At 43.6% G+C, this 19,038-nt stretch overlaps 1 protein-coding gene across 4 annotated transcripts in view; it reads right to left on the bottom strand.

Moving 5' to 3' along the window:
- The window catches only part of Shisa6 (shisa family member 6), a 294,361-nt gene that overhangs the window by 193,172 nt on the left and 82,151 nt on the right, over nt 1–19,038 (bottom strand). The window lies entirely within an intron of this gene.

The following is a 19,038-nucleotide window of genomic DNA, read 5'->3' as shown; positions in this document are numbered from 1 at the left end:
AATGTAGATCTGCATAAAAATGTTTATTAGTAACCAAGCGACAGAGTCAATACTAGGTTGTCTTGAAATTTCTGACAAAAAAAAAATCAGTCTAACACTTTTCAATTTAACCTCAGGTTCTTAGGACAAAGGCAAAAAGAAGACACATATTTGCAAAAATATCACAAGCATGGTCTGGTCCAGTGGCTTAATTTGTCCACCTCTGAAAACTGTGAAGTTGGGTCTTCACAGTCCACATAACCTCTCACCACTACTGTTTTCAAAGCTTCTTCTAGAATAGCTCATTAAGCTCCACTTAAGTTTTGAACCACTTTCCCCATTAAAAGTTCCAAAGTCTCCCACATTCCTCCAAAGAACACCAAGGTCAGTCTTATCACAATAGCCTACACCCTGGTACTAACTATGCCTTGGTTATTTTTGTATTGCTGTGTAAACCCCATGACCAAGGAAAACATGGAAGTGTTCATATACCGCCTATAGTTTAAGATGCTGAGTCCCATGACCATCATAGCAGGGAGCATGGCAGAAGGCAGGCAGACAAGCACAGAGCTGAGCAGTAGCTGAGAGATTACAGTTGATTCATAAGCATGAGAGAGAGGGGGGAGAGAGAGAGAAAGAGAGAGAACATGAGGGGCTTGTGGGGAGAAGGAGAGGGAGGGAGGGAGGAAAGGAAGGGAGGGAGGGAGAGAGAGCAATGCACTAATAAGGAATAGTACAGACTTGAAATCTCAAATCCCACAGGTTAGTTCCATCAACTGAAGACCAAACATTCAAATATATGAACCTATGGGGACAATTTTCATTCAGACCATCACACCACCAAACAGTGACATCTAGTCTAGCTTGCGTCTGACCCAGATAAACCCCATTATATAAAGACAAGAGGAAGACCTCACTTCAAAACACTCTGATCAGCTTGAGACACATGGCAACACCCAGTGGATCGATTTGCTATCTCCAGACTCAGTCTGGGGACATAATCTAGTGACTTCTCAGGTCTACCAAGACTTAAGTATCTATAAGTATGGCATGATGCCTCATAACACAGGTAGTTATAGGCCCTCCAGGGAGTTCTGAAGCAAGTTCAAGTTTGAGCTCTAGTCTAATAGAGTAGAATCTCCCAGTTACTTGGCTGAGACTCTAGACAGGAAGGCAAAGGGAATAAAAAAAGATAGTGTCATTCCCACCTATCAGTCAATCATGGTTGATGCCCATTCATATCCTCTGCCCTTCATTTTTGCCTTGGCAGTTACAGTGACAACTAGCTGTGCAGAAGCTCTTTTCTCTGTGCTTTCTGGCCCTGGGAAGTAGTCTCTGCTGTGTTGTTGAAATTGGCTCTATCATTCTACATCACAGGAAAATATGGGGCAAGGAGCTTTAGCCACTTCTGATCAAAGGGACATGGATAAGTACTTAAGGATAAATATTCTGCTTTGAGCCTCCCTGAAGATATTTTTGAATTATCACATGCCTGCATAACCCCCATTTTCTTGTGTGTATAGTTGTTTGGCCGTGACAGCAGTGACATTAAAGGACTATCTGGAAGAGTAAAGGCTGTCATTGTTGCCATCATTGTTGCTGATAATACCACAGGACCACCATGGTAGAGTAGTAGACAGATTCTGAGCCTGAGCTACAACCATCACTGAACTCTCTGGTAGTGCCTTACCCTTGTTGCTAATACTAGGAGGATCTGTGTCTCAGCCAGAAAGATGCCTCATGAAGTCTTCATTGGAGGTCACAATAGGATAGCCGTCATGATCCACCAGTTGTTAATCCATGAAGGGTCTTCAATCAAGTCTCCAGACAGCCCCTTAACTGCTGAGCATCACCTCTGCAAACACAACTGATCAGCAGAGCTCTAAAGGAGAGACTAATACAGTCCTCCCCTTCTTAGACTCAATCTGCCCTGATTGTTATCTCCTACCCTTGTGGGGAGTGGCTGGGACATAGTGTTGCTCAGGCTCACCTTCCAAAGTGCACTCTATGGTGCCCTTGATTATAGTTCATAGCCCCAAGAACACCACTCATAATCACAGTCTCATTAAGAAGCATTTTATATAATGGGATATCATTTCTTTAGAAGAGAAATTATCCTGGAGACACCAGTCTAATAGGATCCTGGATTAGGCTGTCTTCAGATGATCCCCCATAACCTTCATGTTCCTTAGTATCCATGTAGCCACTCCTTCAGAACGCCAAGCTTGCTCTCTGTCCCCCTGGTTCTGGCCCTGTACTTTGTTTGCCAAGCATTAGAAAAAAAAGCAAATTGAGCCCATGTGTGGAGCTAGGCTGTTGCAGGCGTCGTTTGCCTTTGACCTCTTGGAACACTTAAGAATCAGAGCCTAGACAACTGAATGTCAGAAAGTACAAGAGAGAGAAACCTTGCTCTCTGGGATATAGATGACCTCAGGCCCCAGTTGCCCCAGCTAAATCAGCCACAGGAGCAAGCTCTGTCATGCCAGAAGAAATCTAGCCATTCCCGGGACTACAAGACATCATTAAGTGTTATTTAATTCACTGGCTCTTGGGATAGTCTGTTATGCGGCAATAGAACCAATAGACTCTTGGACCTGCAAACAAAGCCTACATTGTACCTAGTTCACTGCTATTAACTGTAGGCTCTGGGCTGAGTTTTCCACTAGGAGTTGCTCCTTGGCCATTCACTTTAGAGCTAGAGGCTTAAACTGCCCCGTAAAAGGGGAAACAGAGGTGATGCTAGCCATGATCATGTCTTAAGTACCTCACGGCTTCCAAGGTCCTATCTAGGCTGTGTGCTGCTGAACCTAGAAAATTCATGAGCTCTCTGCTTTTAAAATGGTTGAGGGAACACTTATAGAAAGGCGAAGCTCAGGTACCCAAGGTCATCACACCTTAATTAGATTGCCGCAATTAGAACAGCAATTAGCCTTTAACTGTTTGTCCCTCTGTTTTTCTCCTGGGTTATCCAGGGCCCTTCTTTAGCATTAACCTCTGAGTGCCTCTGACTTTCCTAGCTTGCCTTACTTCTGTCTCAGCCGCAGGCTAGGTGTTGTTATCTATTTTCTGGACCCTCAAAAGAATGTCAGTCTGGATCCTATATCCACATGTTCAGGTTGTCTTTCTCTCTCCCTCCCCCCCTCTCCTCCCTCTCTCTCTCTCTCTCTCTCTCTCTCTCTCTCTCTCTCTCTCTCTCTCTCTCTCTCTCTCTCTCTCACATACACACACACACACACACACACACATTTAACTTTTTATCTCAAATAACTATTTCTCTACCAGTCTGCCCGCTTGCCTGCTTTCCTTCCTGTCTGTCTATCTGTCGGTCTATCTGTCTGTCTCTGGTTACCAAATATCCGACATGGAAATATTTCCTCATGTTTCTTCATGTCCTAGTGGCAGAGCTCTTTGGCTCACCTCACTTCTCCCTGTGCACTCATTGCTGGTAATGCTATGCTGCTGTGAGAGATAGGAGAAGAAGGAAAGGACTAATCATCTCCATAAAGGGAGCATGGCCTTTGTATAAAACCCCAGACATCACGAACTGAAAAGAGGGGTGCTGGTGGGTAAAACACTCAACCTTCCCACTTAAACATTTTGAGATTTATCATTCCTGAACTTCTCACTTATATTAAAATAATTCCAGTAAAAAATTCTTAACTATAAAATACACACTCATTTTTAATTTGCTTACTTCGCTTAGCATATTATAAACATCTCTTCACGCCAACAGATACACATCAGTGACAGCATCTTTAATAAGCTAGCGGCAATTTAGTGGCCTCAGACTTTAATAATCCTCTATCACTATATATTTAAATTATCACTAGCTTTTTTCAATATTGTAAGCAACATTGCTTACTATTCACATACATTCATGGGTTCCATTGTGTGTGTGTGTGTGCATGTGTGTGTGTGCATGTATGTGTGTATATATGTGTGTGTGTGTGTGTGTGTGTACACATGTGTGATAGTATATATGCACCTTTGTGTACATATATGTGAGGACTAGATGTCTACATCTGGTATCTTCATTTATTACTCTTCACATTATTTTTTGAGAAAAGGTCTTTTACTGTGACGGTTTGAATAAGAGTGTTTTCCATAGGCTCGTACAGATGTGACCTAGTTGGAGTAGGTATGGCCTTATTGGAGGACATTTGTCACTGGAGTTGGACCTTGAGGTTTCACAACTCCATCTCAGGCCTGGTATCAGCCAGTGCATCCCCCTATATCTCCTTGCATACCAGGATACAGTTCATAAAGTTCTCAGCTACTTCTCCAGCGCCACACCTATATGCCAACATGCTCTCTGCCATGACAGTAATGGACTAAGCCTCTGAAAATGTAAGCAAGGTCCCCAATTAAATGCTTTCTCTTCTAAGAGCTGCCTTGGCCATGGTGTACCTTCACAGAATAGAACACTGGCAAAGACACTTACTGAACCTGGACCTTGCAGTTTCGGTTAGCCTGCCTGCTCAGTAAGCTCTGGCTCTCAGTGCTGGAATTATAGTTTCATCCTGCTTCATTTGACTTTTACATTGGTTTTAAAGACCTAACGACCTACAGGGATTCTATATGCTGGGAGAGATAATTTATGAGCTGTTCCTCAAAGGAAAAAGACCACTGCTTCTTTGGGCCTAGATAGAACCCTGGCTGGTGCTAATGGATGGAAATAAGCCATCACAACCCATCTCCCCTGAGCCTGACCTCAGCAAAGCTGCAATGCACAGCTCTATGCAAAGTTACAAGTCTCCCATATCCAGTATGTCACATGCCAGTTCTCAACCAAGGTACAAGCTAGACGTAGAGGAAATTGATCCTCCAGGGTAGTTGGGATAGGTGGCTAATTGTAGCTCCAGTGACATAACCCCAAGGCTGGTGCTACAGTATGCTGCTGAGAGTCCCAAGAAGGGCTGAATTTTTGATGCAATTCACAGTTCAACCACATAGCCTTTTACAGGCTTTTTCCCACTATCCTGTCAAACATTTCACTCCTTCACTTCTGCTCCTCAGATGCATTCCAAAATAAACTACCTATACCCAAGTTCTTGTCCCAGACCCTATATCTGAAAAAAATCTAAGAAATGTCCAACATTTTTTGTACTTGTGGGATCCTAAGGAGGATGTGTGGATACATTAGATCAAAGTAATCAAAAAGGAAAGAAAACAAGTCTGGTGAGACTCAAGTCCTCTTCTGTTCACCCTTGTATGACTTTATGGTCTCTCATCTCGGTTAGTACTGCCTGCAACTACCTTGAACTTGAGGAATCCTGGTGTGTGTTCTCACCACCTCTGTGCTGCCTGCCCTGGAGGGCTTTACAGACACTGAAGCAGCTCACACACAGGTCTGCTTAATGACTTTCTGGAAAAAATCGGAGGTGACATGAGCAATGTTGAATATCACAATGTGCCAGCTCTGAATCCTTGTGCCCTGGGCGACTGGGGAAGGACAGGACAGATGGCAACTGTCAGCCCTTTAATTGCATGATGTTCCTTGGAGATGGTCAGGGGACGGCTGTGTTTGTGGCTGGAGGGGAGGAGGGGGAATCGTGGCTTCTCCCTCCATTCACCCCAAATCTTCTTTGTCAGCCTTTGCAAGCCCCCAGGCAGGTGAGGTTGAAGAACTGCATCTTGGGTTCAGAATAAATGTGGACTATCCTGGGTGTCAAATGGGGAAGTGAAGGACAGGTTCTATGAGCCCAAAAGAGAAGGTTCTGGGGGAAGGGTCCATCCAAGGCTGGCTGGTGACATCAGCATTAAATTTGATGTGCCTGCTATCTTTTCACACTCTCCTTCTAGAATGGTTCCTTCTGTTCCTGGTTTTGCTTTCAGCATCCCTCTTCATCCCAGGCTCGTAGAAAGATTGTTTAGAAAGACAAGCATTTGTAAGGTTAGAGCCATAAAATATCTGTAGGATTACCTGACATTCCACAGTTTTATAAGGTGACATTTTCTTATGTCACTTGAACTTCCAAGTCAACATACTGTGTGTAACCTTTCCTTTATTTTACAAATTAGGAAGGGTGAGTTTAGAGATAGCATGTTCCTCAGCAATACATGGTATCATCAGAGAAAGAAACCAGTCTGTCTCACTCTCTCCTCTGCTTGATGAAATCCTGGGCATCCGATAACTTGTGGGAGACATTCCATGCTTCATAGAACAATGATTCTCAACCTTCCTAATGCTGCAACCCTTTAATACAGTTCCTCATATTGTGGTGACCCTCAACCATAAATTCTTCATTTTCTCCTTCATAACTGTAATTTTCCTACTATTACAAATCATAATGTAAATGTCTAACATGAAGGATATTTGATATGAGATCCATGAATGGTCATGACCCACAGGTTGATAACCACTTGAGAATCAAAGTCCTTGCCACAAGATCCCATGACAGGAGAACCAAAAGATCTATGAACATTGTACTTAGCCCTCTCTTCCTACCGTAAAGCCCAGTGGCCCCAGTGATCACTACAGCTCCAGGTTCCACTGCTCCAAGTGCCAAGTGCTCCATGCAGTCACAGGGAGGAGCCTACCCACTCAGCATCTCTCTAGCTTGACTGTTCCCCTGCATCTATTAGTCAGAGACAGTATGCGGCTGGTGCTCAGAGGGAGCACTGAGCATCTGAATAAGGATGTGCAATACAGCATGTGTTCTAGCAAAGAGCTGGACAAAGCTGTTGGATCCCAGGACCAAAGCCAGACTCCAGGATCAAAGGTAGATAGGATTTTGCAATAAGGAGGAAAGCCCTAGATTTATACTTAAGTCTCTGGGTTATAAAACTGTCATTGTTTCTGAGTTGCTGAGGGTAGTCTCTTCCCTGAAGTCTAAGAGGAGATATTAAAGTGGCACCTGTCAACATGCACAGAGTGTTTGAGGAACCTGTATCCCACCATGGAGAAGCCAGCATCATCTGCTCTGAGTACCGGGGACAGAAATGATGCTGTAAGATCTGAGGACTAGACTTCTAGAAAGGTATTCCTGTACCCCTATGGCACAAGCATGCACACATCTCCTCTCCTAGATCTTCAGGGACAGCCTGTCCTGAGCAGAACAGCAGCTTGTCTTTGGCATGAAACCTAAACCTAAACCATTGCTCTCCTGGGAGTGCAGACAGAGTCAAATAAGCCATGCTACAGCCCCGGTATTGCTAGAAGATCTTACAGTGTCAAGATCAGGGAGAGTGAACACACTGTGAGGCCAATATAGACAGAGTTTCAGGTCTCAAGATCTGGTATTTTTACCCACACTTAAATACTTTATTACATCTATCTATCTATCTATCTATCTATCTATCTATCTATCTATCTATTCTCTCTGTCTCTGTCTCTCTCTCTCTCTCTCTCTCTCTCTCTCTCTCTCTCTCTCTCTCTCTCTGTGTGTGTGTGTGTGTGTGTGTGTGTGTGACAGAGAGAGAGAGAGAGAGAGAGAGAGAGAGAGAGAGAGGTGGGAAGGAGGGGAGAGAGGGGGAGAGAGAGATTAATAATTTTTCAACTTTCTAGGCACCAACTGGATTTTTAACAATCCAATTCAGTTCTTATATTAATGGACTGAAGTTAGGGCAAACCTCACAGCTTAAAACCCAAATTCCATAGGATAACTCCCTTTTTGAGACTCCAGTTTCAAGTTTCAGGTTCCTCTAATTTTTGACTTCACTATAAATGGGGTGGTCCCAAAGGGCCCTTCTGCAGGCTCAGTGATTTTCTAGAATGGCTTACACTGAACTCTGGAATACTTTTTACTAAATGTGCCAGTTTGTTATAAAGAACAGTCCTTAGGAACAACCAGATGGAGAGAAATACTAGACAGGGTGAGGGCTGGGGTGTGGGTCTCCCTTCCCCCAACATTTCTGTGTGTTCCCAACCGGAAGTTCTCCAAGCCCCACAGTGCAAGGGTTTAAAGAGGTATTCTCTCGTGTGAAGACAGATTGTCGACTCAATTCTCATTCTATTCCTGGAGAGGGGGTAGCTGAAAATCCCAGTGTTCGGACCAGGCTTGGTCTTCCTGAGAACTTTCCTCCTACTGGAGTTCTCTAGAAGCTTGCTAACAGTTTTTCCACCAGAACAAGAAATGCCCTTACCACCCAGGACATTCTGAAGGAGTTAATTCTTGGTCAGGAAGCAAGGATAGAGACTAAATAGTAGAACACGTATCATTCCCATTGGTCATGAAATGACAAGTTTTAGGATCTCTATGTTATGATCCAAGGACAAAGACCAAATATGTATTTCTTATTGTGCCTTGCCCACCAACCCCTTAGCTTTCACAGGTCTACTCTCTCTATAAGGTCCAGAAGAACCCACTCATCCTCATGTTCTGAGCATCAAAGGCAAAGGCATAAACATCCCTTATATTGCAAAAACAGTCCATTTTTGAACACTCTGCAAAGGAGACTTTCTGCTATATATTCATCACATGGCAAACATGTGGTAGACCAGGAAGCAAATCATCTCCCAAAAATGTCTACATGCTGACCCTACTGACCAGTGAGGATGTCTCTGTTCCCATCAGTTCTTCTGGGCATGGGCAGCTCCACTAGTGTGAGGCAACTACCACTCAAGGACAGTAGCACTAAAACTCCATGTGAGTTTTGGAGATCAAAAAGGCTACTACTCATAGAAGAGTGTGTGAGAGTCCCTCCATTAACTTATTCATGGTTTTTCCAAAGCATTAGGAGTGAGCTGATCTAGTCATGTGGGAGTATTTTATAGCTCTGGGTGTGTCTAGACTACCCACTTCTCCTTAGCCTTATAAACTGGGAGGAGCTCACTGCCAGCCAATTCCCAGAGAGCTGCATCTGTCTCATCAAACAACAACAAAACTTAACCAAGAGTAAGGGTGACAAATCAAATATGGCCCTCATCCACTCTGCATCCTGGGAGGTAGGTGGTGCCAGGGATGTGTTTATTTTATAGCTGACAACTAACAAAGGAGCTTTTTCAAAAGTTTTGGGAGTCCATGGATTGCAGCCAAGCCCTAATTCAGTCCATGCCTATTCCAAAGGGTCCAGACAAAGAATTTATCATTTTACCCAAAGGCATAGACAAAAAGTAAATTGTTCCTAGTCTGTGCTATGCCCAGAGTGGCAGAGAGCTGGTGTAAAAGCAGAGAGAGAGAAAGCAAGGATGACTCATCCAGCTAAGAGAAGGTAGATGGGCATTTTGTTTCCCAGCCTTGTGCTTGTCTGTTTGCTCCAATGAGACGGGTAACATTTTAATTAGGAGGCTTACTGGTTCTCACTTTTCAAGCAATGTGGGGGGAGGACGGTGGAGTTTAGATAATTGAATCCATAACTCCTGTGGTTGTAAGTGTGCACAACTCATCAGTGCTAGTGTGTGCTTTGCAAGGGAGAAGCAGAAGGAGGCAGAAGGGGAGGGTAGGAAGGAAGCTAGGAAAATGGATGAGAATCCAGGGACTGGGAGAATAAAGCAAGAGATTGACGTCTGACTGACAGTGAGTGTGTCTGTGAATGAAAAACACAGAGTCAGGGAGGCAGCCACTGAGACTCGTGTTTAGGTGTGGAGCTGGGTCAGGAAGGGGCTGAGGGATGAAGAGAGTGGGCGTGTGAGAGATGCAGCTGGGTCAGGAGAGATGGGAGATAGGCACAAGGAAGTGAGCTGAGGGGTGGCAGAGAAGACAGAGACAGAGACAGAGAGATGGAAAGAGAACCCCAGAGCAAAAAAAAGTGTGTGCCTGTGAACTGTATAACACTGAGCAGAGGCGAGAACAGGAGTGAATACGAGTGCTGTGATCCGTGTACAGCTTAATGCGTGCCATCTTTTCTATTTTAACTGTGCATTGTTTCTTTTTATTTAAAAAAGTAATAAAGTGCATAGTCATTAAAAGTAGGAATAGATAGAAAGCTGCAAATAGGAAATCACCCATAGACCCACTTTTCAAGAACAAAGAAAGCGGGCTCTGCCGTTCTTACTTTAAATGTCATTGTAAATCCTACTTAATTGGTCTTGCAAATTCCATGGTGAAATTCACCTGAGATAACTTACATGAAGCATTTTGCAAGGCCCAGTCGACAGCAAGCCAGTTCAAAGAGAGGGCTGAGGCTGGTTCTGTCGTCCTTTGGCTGGCAGTTTTCGAGAGAAGAAGCTTTGCAAAGGAATAGCTTATGTTCAATTAGAGAGTCAGCCTGATGATGATGGGTAATAAGGAACTAGACAGTCTTGGCCTGGTAGGCTTCCTGCAGAGGCCATGGGACAGAGAGCCATTTCACGGCCCATGGGTGGTAAGTTCAGACCATTGAGGGGCAGTGATCACATGGGATTTGATGGTGGGGCTTCTGACACCCACCTCAGAGACTGCCAGTTCGGTCTTTTAGCAAAACATTGCCTCACTTCCTAACTTCACACATCTCTGGACTACACAGGAATCCCAATCTGCTATCTTCCAAAACTACATTACCCAGGGATGATTCTCCTGTCGCCTGCATGTAGGGTTTGTGCTCTGACCTGAAAGAAGTCTAAAGTAGAAGACCCAGCCTAACATCATTGCTCAATATGTAACAACTCTCAGTTGTCTTCAATGGCGGAGTGTTTTCTGGGTTTTATCTTTATGCATTTATGCTGACAACGCATGCAAGCTACAGCAGACCTGAGATTTCTTGCCCAGTTCTTTTGAGACTTTACAGTCCAGGCTGGCCTTGAACTCACAGCAATCCTCTGGCTTCTACATCCCTTTTCACACTTCCAGAATGGCAAGTTTATACCACCATGCCCACTTAAGGATGTGGGGCTCTCCTCTCTGTGTTTCTGCCTATAATGAAGAGCTTCCTTCATTTGGAGAAGCAGGAAAGGTGATCTGTGCTTTGTGCTTTTGACCGCGAATTCTCTAGGACTGCTGTAGGCTTTCTTTAAGAACACATCTAATTTTATCTCTTTCCTTACTTTCCCACCTCAGGTCTTTGCCCTTACCTCGAAAACATCACTCTCAGAAGGGCCGGAGATAGTCTCAGTGAGCCACCCTGGCCACTGCCTGGATATTAGTAGATGCCAGCCCTCCCCATGCCCACTGGCATCTAGTGTAGACCAGGTGAAAGGAGAACACTTTTCCCCGGGCCCTGAGTCTTAATTTTAGAGGATCATGTCAGATCCTATTCACAGCAATACTGCTTATTGCACTTGGTTCAGTAGGGGCGTTTCCTCTTCTCTGGAGCTCTTGAGTGACAACTGGAGGATTGTAGTCTGACTAAAAAGAATATCCCATTTCACCAATGCTGGTGCAGTTCTTGGCCAAATCAGCCACAATCCCAGAACACTTGCTGGCAATCAACAAAAGAGAAACTTTCCTATTGAACAGTAGGGAAAATATAAGATGAGAATTACTAGACGGAGGCCACATGCCTCTGGTGGCTGGAGCAAGATAATGAGACCAGAGATGTGGGTGAAGGGAGAGGACCAGAAAGGCAGAGCTAAAGCCAGAGAGAAACACCCTGGAAGCCTTGGATAGCACACAGTCTATGCTTGGTGTACCGTGATCACTAAGTACCTCATACAGCTGTGCCTGGACATTTTCTACAGACAGGTGAATGCATTAGCTTCCAAATGAGTTGGGTTGGTTTTCTCTGTCCTACAACAGCTAGGTCACTCCAATCTCTTCATAAAAACATGTAAGAAGAGTCATAGCCAGTGTATTTGTTCCCAGGACCCTTCCTAGCATTTTTCTGAAGAGGCAGGTGGATTTCTGAGTTGGAGGCCAGCCTGGTCTATAGAGTGAGTTCCAGGACAGCCAGGGCTATATAGTGAAACCCTGTCTCGAAAAAACAAAACAACAGAACAACAACAACAAGAATCTTTGTGTGTGTGTGCCGTGCTGCTGCTCCCTTCTCCGTTCTCACCCTTTCCTACTCTCTACACTGAGTGGACGAGAGCCAGGATAGGATGTCACTTAGACGGCCTAGAAACTGAGTTGTCTCTCAAGGGCTAATCACTTAGACAACAACACCCTGGCCGGGGTGGATGGATGCCCCTACACACATTAACGCCACATGACCAGATGTCAATTTGTAGTTTTTGAAATCCAGTTGAGTCAGCATTGGAGTGAAATACCCCAAAACTTCAGAGAGCTGACTGACTCTCAGGCTGTGATCTGCAGTCCGTGGACAGCTGCACTCCTTTGGAGCTTCTCAAGTTCGTCGATAGACTTCTGAAAAAGCTACACCAGTAACCACTTGCTAGTCAGATAACATTTAAAGTGAGAGCCCCGTCCTCTTTTCTATGTTCCTTCTTTGAATACAAACTATGCTCATTTAAAGCACAAGCCCAGTACAGTAAGTTAAGGGAAGAGAGAAAGCATGCCTGGGTTATGTCCTTAAAACAAAACAAAACCAGAAACTCTCAAGAATTCTTTATTAAGCATTGTTTTAAATTCTCATTATTGCCATTACAATCACTATTCTTAGCAGGAACACAACTGAGCAAGGGGAAGGAAGCCTTTATGTTCACTTTGCCAGGAACACTGGCCAGGGTGGTGGAGGACACTCCCTTCTCTTCAGTGAGGGCTTTATGAAGGGTCACCCTCCATACCATTCCTGCTGGCCCTGCTCCTGTGCATTCTCTCCTTGTCCAACACATTTCTCTCCCTCTTTTCCCTATGCCGATTTTTCATCTATATGTTGTTTCTTCTTCAGAAACAAACTCTCTGAAAGAAACTTGGTTGCTTTATCATTTATGATTTTCATTGAAGATTTTTGTTCAAGGATTCTTGTTACCTGTTTCATGATCTCTCTCTCTCTCTCTCTCTCTCTCTCTCTCTCTCTCTCTCTCTCTCTCTCTCTCTCTCTCTCTCTCTCTCTTTCTCTCGATTTAAGAGTAATTAATATATTCCAGGTACCTCCTAAGTACTTCTGACACAGTACCTTTCTAAATTCTCAAGAAATTTCCATAAGATGAGGGAGTCTCCATTCGCCTTTAGAGATGAAGAAGCAGGCTATGTGTGTGTTGGCCAAGCCTGGGACCATACTGCTGTCTGGGTTCTGGTTCCTTCCAAGTCTAGCCTCAGAGCTATGTCCTTCCCGCCTCCACACAGGAGAAATGATGCATGAGACATGGTTCTATGAGATCACAGATGCGGGGGAGCCTGCATAAATATGGCTCAGGTCCAGGACACCATGCCCCACCAAAATGTTTCACATCTTTTGTTTGTCATCAGCCCCTTAACACAGTTCATTATCTTCACTTGAAAACTGAAGAAACCAAGACATAGAAAGGGATTAGAAGACTGAGATTGTATAATTAGTCATTGATGGAAGAATAAGCTATGTCTCACCAACAAAAGAGAGAATTTATTCTTAATAGGGTCTACACAGATTTTTCAAACCTATTGAAATTTCATGTACATGTGATTCTTATGAAAGAAAAGAGAACTTTTGAGCATACTCAACTTCTACTACCTTCTCTCCCTCTCTTGATTCTCCTCTTCCTTTTAAATATACATTTGTCCCAGGTTATACCACTTTCTTCCCCATCACTATACCAATACTGGATTAATCAGTGCCTCAGACTGACAAAGATTTCACTAAAATAGTAAACTGACACATTCGCTCTCCTTTGAAGAGCCTTACCTAGACACACTGCAGTGTGTAGGTGTGCAGGAGGCAGAGGCAGAAGTACTGTGAGGTTGAGAACAACCTGGACTCCACAGTGATACCTTCTCTCCAAAAGATAAAAGAAAAGAATCCAGTTAGAGCACAAACTAGATTTATGGTCCCCTAATCATTCTTCTGATGGAAAAACTGATCATCTCTTGACTTAAGCTGACTGGCCAGTGTTCAGCAGAAACCCACCCCTAAGAGAAATACTCTTCAAACTGCACTAATTCATGACACAGTCTGTTCCAGGACAGAGTGTGTTCCTGGCACATGCCATGGGAATAATTCCCCTTTCTTGAATAGATGTAAAAGAAAGGCAGTTCTCATTCTGGTCTTTGCCTTACAGTCCATATTTCAGTCATTCACCTTTTAGATTCATCTACTCTATAGGTCAGTGTGAACTGTCCCCCACAGTCTCATGTTTTGAAAAGTTTGGTTTCAACTAAATGATGATGGGATCTGGGGAGGCAGTATAAAGTTTGGGAGATGAGACCTAGCTGGAAGTAGGATCCAGGGGTGGAAGGGGTGCCCTTGAAAATGGTCCCAGGTTCTCTTTTCTTTCTTGTCTTTCTCTGCCTCCTGGTCACAATGAAGCAGGTAGCTTTTGCCACATATACAGCTGTCATGACGTTCTGCTTCCCCATGGCTGAAACCTTCGAAACTGTGAGTTAAAACACATTCTGCCTCCTTTTAAACTGTTCATGTCAGAAATAGAGACATAACTTGATGGTTAAGAGTACTAGTTGCCCTCGCAGAAAACCCTGGTCCAATTCCTAGTGCCCACATGCCTGTTCATAACTGTTTATGACTCCAGTTCCAGGAGATCTGAAGTGTTCTTTTGACCTCTGTGGGCCCTAGACATACATGAAGTGTACTGACACTCATACACATAAAATAAATAAGTCTAGATAATGTAATTATTAATATCTGGTATTCCATCAAAATAGTGGCAAGGCTAACAAATCTGTCTCCAAAACCATGTATGTAGACACAGTTCCCTGTCTCAGGGCCTCCATGGAGGCTTTAGGTACATTTCAACACCAGGCCACCTCCTATTTCCGTCCAGAAATCTAAAATGCCCACAGAGTTCTATGACCAGGACACAATTGGGAACTGATTCTAATAAATTTAACATTTGGAGATAAGAAATAAGGTTGCAGCTTTCATAGCAAGATGTCTTTCGTGCATCTGATTTGCTGTTTCAGAATCTCATTGGTGCTACATATTTGTAATCCCAGAATTCAGGAGGTTGAAACTGGAGGATCGAAAATTCTAGGCTACCCTGAGCGACATAAAAAGACCTTGTATTGAAAGAAGACCTACACACGCACACACAGACATGCCATTGCCCTAGACTATTTCCTTGGAGTCTTGCCTTCCTAGAGACATGGGGGCTGGGGATAAGACAAAGACAATTTACCTCTCAGAGAAGGCTCCTTCAGCAATGCTGGGAGCTGAAAGGGGTAGCCTTTGAAGAAAGGCCTTCCCGCTGCATTCTTAGCAAACGAATGGGTAGTCAAGGCACATCTCTAAGGTGGGCAGGGTACTGCTCAATGATTTCACACGTAGATTTCAATGCCAGAAGTCCCTCATGCCCAATAAGCACCAGCTAAAATGCGCTCTGGGCTCCTTTCCCTATGGAGCCAAACTGTAGCCACAGTCAGACTGCAGAAATCAACAGGTCAGTCTCAAGTAAATATACTTAGTCCCACCAATAACAACCCAAAAATGGTTCTGTTGGTGATTAACCATAATATTCTCTGACTGTAGGCTCTGTCTTCTTGTCTAATTCACTAGGACTTTAAAAAGCACAGCATTATCCTTCACACAAACTACACATCCTAGGACTCAGATATCTAGAAGTAGGAGTGAACTCGTGATAGGACATGGCTCTGAGGAGAAAAGGAGAAGGCACAGCTGCCTTCTCTGTCCTTGACTGGGAGGCTCGATACTATTTGCTAGCATCTTGAAAACACAAGGTTGCCAGGCCGACATTCAGGTATGGGATAGGAACAGAGCATCCTAAGATAGCAATGTTAACTAGACATCATGCATAAAGCTAGGCGTTCAGAGCAGAAAAGAGCCTCAGAGACCATCTAAGCCAATCCATTCATTGTCCCAGTGAGAAAGTCAGGCCCAGAGAGGAAGTAATTTCTCCAAGTTTAGTGACCCAAATCGATGTCTCTTGATTTCAAGGCTTTTTTTTTTTTTCCAACCTGGCACACTTTTCTACAATCACTGTGTTTCTCTGCACTATAAAACAAAGTAGGTGGGGGAAGATTTATTGCTATTTTGCTTCGTAATTCTGCCTCCTCTTTTTTTTTTAAAGGACAGTCTATGCTTCTCCCTCTTTATTGTTTGGGATAAGCTTCCTGAAACAAGAATGGACTTGATTCCATTTGATGTTGTCGAGCTCCCTTCCACCTAGAGCTGTCAGTACCGGGGAACTGGGGGCTGCAATTCCAGATGGAGCTGGACAAGAAGATGACCATTTCTGGGTCACCCAGCTGCCCAATGCCCTCGGGTAGCTGCAGCAGTGGGGAGGGTAACCTAGTTTGCTTAGGAAATATTGTGGATGTCCCAGTTTATCAGTTACAGTCCTAGAAAAGTATTGGCACTGTCCTGTTTCTGCAGCTTGGCCTGCAGTTCCACCTGCCAGTCCCCTGCTGCCCCTTCAGCCCAAGAAACCAAAGCACCGAGCCCAGCTATGCTGCTCCACATTTGGGCCTTGGTTTGCCCCCCCCCCAAGTCTCTCATTTCCCTTTGGGGGTTCCTAGCCTGGATCAAAGGTAGGATGATATGCCAGGGTGGTATGTGAGAATGAGGACATGTTTCTATTTCCAGGGACATTTAGCCTTTGCATAAGAAGCTAGAGACACACATTATACTAGGAATTCAGGGTTTGGTCAGTTTGTTTGACTGTGAGGACCAAATGGACAGTATGAAGATGCGAAGGAGAGTCACCAAGGTAGAGAAGGTACTAGAGATTTCAGACACAGGAGACTGGAGACCCTACCTTGGCTACAAACTGGTCCTATCCCTTAGGGTAGCTTCTGTATCTTCTCATGAGTTTTCTTTATCCCCTTGTCTGAACTGATGATGTACAACCATAATGAATGTTGGGAGTGACTAGACATAATCATTTGAGTTTTCAAAGTCAGCCTAGAGTACATACATTGCTGACCTCTAAAATTTAGTTCTGGGTTCTCTCAGATGTTCACAGGGAAAGAAATCCCAGGTAAAGTGTGAGAACATGGTTTGGAAGGGTAGAGTAGAAACTGACACAATCACTACACTCCAATCCCTAGGCAGACACACAGGTGTGTTCCCCAGCACATCCAACTCACCATCCAACCAAGGACACAACAGATTTCCAGGACAGGAAAATCTTCTCATCATTAGGAAGCTGGATATTTCATTCACTGTGAGCTCTGATATGCTAGGGCAGAGCCCCTGACCAACAACTGTCCTTGCTTGGCACAGCAACCAGGAGAAATTCAAGAATGATTTGTTAGGCAGACAAGAAAATACGAGTTTTTCCTTTTTCCTTTCATGCCAAATTCACAGATAATTCTCCCTGTGGGTATTATGTTACAGAAGAAAAGAACGATGTCACAGACAGGAAACAAGTCTTCCCTTGTGTATGGGCATCATCTCTGACAGCCTACAGGTGCCAGTCTGACACACTTACATGAATCTCAGATAGGACGAAAACCCACACCAAAGCTGAGAAGAGCTGCAGATGGGTGGGAAAGATTCCCAAGAGAGTTTGGGCCAGAAATTTAGAACTGTGGGTGTTCTTGCGTTGTTACTGCCTAGAAATAGAGGTGCCTATACCAGTGGGAAGACAGGTGTCAGGACTCCCTCTGTCATCATATTTGGAATAGCCCTCCTTCTAAACTTGACAGTTTGTGAACTGGGATGCAGATTTAAGAGTACGGTGAAAGTATAGGAAAGTCCAGGTTTAGTGGTGCTCGTTTATGTAAGCCCTATACCCTGAAAACTTAAGCAAGAGAAATACTGTGAGTTTGCAGTCATCCTGAGATGTAGAATAAGGTTCTGTGAAAGAACAAAAGAGAAGGAGGAAGGGAGAGAGGGAGGGAGGGAAGGAGGGAGGAAAGAAAGAAAGAAAGAAAGAAAGAAAGAAAGAAAGAAAGAAAGAAAGAAAGAAAGAAAGAAAGAAAGAAAGAAAGAAAGAAAGAAAGAAAGAAAGAGGGAAAGAAAGAGGGAAAGAAAGAGGGAAAGAAGGGAGGGAGTATGGGAAGGAGGAATAGAGGGGAGAAGAAAGAAAGAAAGAAAGAAAGAAAGAAAGAAAGAAAGAAAGAAAGAAAGAAAGAAAGAAAGAAAGAAAGAAAGAAAGAAAGAAAGAAAAAGGAAGAAAGGAAGGAAGGAAGGAAGGAAAATATAAAATAAATAAAAAAATAGATTCCTTGTCAGATATATAAACTAAATGACAGTTGTTTTTCTTTTTTTAATGAAGATCAGTGACAGTTGGAATAGTGGATCAGGGACTAGGTTCTCACTGGGGCAGCAAAATGTATTTTTAAAAAAAAGAAGACACAAGAAGGTTGATGAGCTCTGCCTCAAGAGGCCTGGAGTAGAGGCACAAAGCATCCAAGTTCAGGGCATCACCTTAGCAAGGCCCAGCACTTCCTTCCTTTAGTAACACTTTCTCTCTGTCTCCGGTCCCCTTTCTAACACAGAGGTATCTGGGCCTGATGAGAGCCATCTCTCATTATTTTATGGTTTGGGAATTATTTTAAGATAAGCTACTCGAATTCAGGCAAAATTAGAACTAGAATGGTGTGAGTTTTGAAGATTCACCCTGTTCTCATTGACGGATCAAGGAATTCCATGTTCCATCACAACTTTGAATAAGGGTTTATAAAATGATTGTTCTTGTGGGCATACAGTAAGGAAAGCTGGTGTGTCTGATCTGTAACCATTTTCCACAGAACATAATATGGGAGACTCACTGCTGTCACCCCCTAACCCAGTTCTCTCTCCTTTTCTCCCTTGAACCTTAAGAATGTTTCCCACAAAGGGACATAGTACAATGTAATAAAGGCAATATACAGAAACCCACAGACAACACCATCCAAAGAAAAACTCAAAGCATTTCCACTAAAATCAGCAATAGGACAACTTGTCCACTCTCTCCATGTTTATTCAACACAGCACTTGAGTCTGAGCTAGAACAATAAGACAAACTAAGGACATCAAGGGGATACAAATAGGAAGAAAGTGGTTAAAATAGCTTTATTTGCAAATGATGTGATTTTATATCTAAAAGTCTGTGAAGACTACATTGGAAAAGTTGTATAGCTGATAAACACCTTCAGCAAAGTCACAGGATACAAAATTAACACACAAAAATTAGTTGCATTCCTATATACAAATGACCAAAAAAAATCTGAAAAAGAAATCAGGAGAAACAATACTTTTCACAGTACC

Source organism: Apodemus sylvaticus, chromosome 10 (assembly GCF_947179515.1).
Source record: "Apodemus sylvaticus chromosome 10, mApoSyl1.1, whole genome shotgun sequence".
NCBI lineage: Eukaryota > Metazoa > Chordata > Mammalia > Rodentia > Muridae > Apodemus > Apodemus sylvaticus.
Note: the sequence above shows the minus strand (reverse complement) of the source record. Positions and strands in the feature narration are given on the sequence as shown.